The sequence below is a fragment of the Mesoplodon bidens genome, assembly GCF_964165515.1.
Source record: "Mesoplodon bidens genome assembly, contig: HAP1_SCAFFOLD_402, whole genome shotgun sequence".
Classification (NCBI taxonomy): Eukaryota; Metazoa; Chordata; class Mammalia; order Artiodactyla; family Ziphiidae; genus Mesoplodon; species Mesoplodon bidens.
In genome coordinates, this window is record NW_027671206.1 from 71,899 (window position 1) to 75,024 (window position 3,126).

The window sequence follows — 3,126 nt, forward strand, 5'->3', positions numbered from 1 at the left end:
GATCCTACCTGAGAGTTGTTCCCTATGTGAATCGTCATCAGCATCACTGCTATGTATGCTCTCCACCATGCATTTTGTACAAACACAACCATGAGCATAAAGTTATTATACAAGTTGACCCACCCATTTCTACTACTCGACTTGCTGGCTCACACAGCATCACCCTGGTCTTCCCTCCAGGTTCTCAGACCTCCCCTGTGCTCTGTGCAGACAGAGTCCTTCAATAAGATATTGATCACAGTTGAAAATTTCAAATGAGGGAGAGATGCTGAGAAAATCACCTTTCGACCCCTCACTTCTATAGACCCATTTATAGCTTTCACCGTCAACCTTACCAACCTGAAATTCCAGATGTTACAGACACAGTTGAAACATGGCTAGTGTGACCAAGCAATTGTGAGTTTTTTGCGCTTTTTAATAGAAAGATTTAATTACTGTTTGAACTAAATTAATTATAAAGAGACACATTTGGTTAGTGGCTACCACACTGGAAAGCTCAGCTGTAAGAAATCCAAAGATGAGAAAGAGGCAACCAGCCACCCCTCCCCTGGCTGTTCCTTACTGCAGAAAATTTGATGGCCTGATCTGATCATTCGTATGTAGGTATATCTTGGGCTCTTGGTCCCACGCCAGGCATTGGGAGAGTCCTTGTGGACACTAAAATAGTACAGTCAACACTCAGATCCAAGAGGAATTCCCAGCAAAGGGCCCAATTGTAGACAGAAGTGAAGGGCATGGCCCAGTACACCTGTATTAGACATAATCAGAGAGTAGGTGCAGAGGGGAGGGAGGGATTTCACTCTCTCCATGAGTCCATCCTTCTCACCCCTGACTCTAGAAGACCTGAGGAAGGCAGTGGAAAAGGCCCCGTAGGAGGTGAAAAATTTGTATACTGAAAACTACAGGACATGGCGGAAAGAAACTAAGAAGAGACAAGTAATTGGAATGACACACCATGTTCATAGACTGGATTATTAAATACTCTTGGCATTTCTATACCACATAAAGGGATGTACACATATATCGCAACAACCCACAAAATTCCATGTCATTATTATAGAAGTGGACAGAATTCTAAAATACATATATAACCCACCCCAAATAGATAAAATAATCTTGAGAGCAAAGAGCAATGATGGCGATGAACAGTTCCTGAACTCAAAACACATAAAAATGCCACAGTAGTCAAAAGAGTCTGCTACTGGCATCAAGACAGTGAGATAGATCAATGAAATATAATAGAGAGACCTCAAATAAATGCACATATATATGGCCAACTGATCTGTGCCAAGGTTCTAAGATTAACAAGTGAAGAGAGGATAGTCTTTTCAACAATCAAGAGAATGAAAAGGCAACCTATAAGATGGGAGGAAATATGTGTAAACCTTGTATCTGAATAAGGGACCAATATCCAGAATATATAAGAAACTACTACAAGTGAATTTCAGAAAAACAGCGGGCAAATAACTGAGTTTCAAAATGGGTAAAAAGCTTCACTAGACACTTCTCCATAAAGACATACAAGTGGTCAATCTACATATGAAAATTTGCTCAACATTGCTAAGCACCAGGGAAATGGAAATCAAGCCACAGGGAGATATCACTCACACCTGTTACGATGTGTATTATAAAAAGACAAATAGGTCTTCCCTGGTGGCACAGTGGTTGAGAGTTCTCCTGCCGAGGCAGGGGACACGTGTTTGTGCCCTGGTCTGGGCGGATCCCACATGCCACTAAGCAGCTGGGCCCATGAGCCATGGACGCAGATCCTGTGTATTTGGAGCCTGTGCTCCGCAATGGGATAGCCCACAACAATGACAGACCCATGTACTGCAAAAAATAAAAAAATAAAAAATAAATAAAACAGAAAGAAAATTAATGGATGCTGGCAAAGATGTGAAAAGTGGAACATTTGTACACTGTTATGTACACTGTAGTAATGTAAAATGGTGTAGCCATTATGGAAAACAGAATGGAGGTCCCCTAAAAATTATTAAGAGAACTCTCATAAAATCCAGCAATCACTCATTTAGGTTTATATACAAAGGAGATAAAACAAGAATGTCCAAGAGATATCTACAATCTCATGTCCATTGCAGCATTATACACAATACACAACATAGGAAAAGTGCCTAGTGTCCATGGGAATATGAATTAATAAAGAAAATGTGGTGTGAACATACAGTGGAATGTCATTCAGTCTGTGAAAAAGAAGGAAATCCTGCCATTTGCAGCAACACGAAAGAACTTGGAGGACATTTGTAAGAGTGAAATAAGCCAGTCACAGAAGGTCCAAAACTGAAAGAAAACTCCAAGAAGCAGAGCGTAGAAGGGTGATTCCAAGAGCTGGCAGGAGGTTGACATGGGGAGTCTCTGTTCAATGCTTAGAATGTGTTATTTCAAAATGGAAAAGATCTAGACACATGCTGTACAGCAAGGTTCATGTAGTCAACAGGACTGCCTGGACATTTCTAAACTTGTTAAGATGTTGGATTTCATCGTATGTGTACTTTTACAACAATAAAATACACAGGTGTAAAATAAATACAAAGTGGAAAAAGGGGGAAAAAGAAGAAAAATAAGGAAAGGGAGTCAACAGATGGAAAGAAGAAATCAGGAAGGGTCTCGAATGTACACAGGTATCAGGAGATAATGGGAGAGAAGCTCCTCTCCCCAGGCTTTAAAGAAGACATCTCTCCAGAGTTCACTCCAGCAAGAGGGGGATGCCCTTTCTCTTCCCCATTCAACCAGAAGTGCCAACAGCATCCTAAGTGTGGCCCAGGCTGTGCTCAGCTGGATACTTTTCCTTGATCTCTAAACCAACCACACCTGACTCCCCATGGCTCAGGTGTCCTTAATGAATCTCCTTCCACTTCTCTAAAGCATTTCCCTCTTCACATCCAGCCCGAGGCGGCAATCCTGTCCTCACACGTGTTGTCCACTGGGCGGGTCTCTGAGTTCTTAAGAGCCTCCCTGTGAGTAGCAGGCACTGAATCGCACACCAGGGTTCCCCTCAGCACCATCAGCAAACTACGATCTAGGGATTGAGGATTTCTAGAACAACTTTACTCATACACAGTCTCCTGGGTAAACAAGTGATATTTTACAATCAAGCATTTTCAGTTT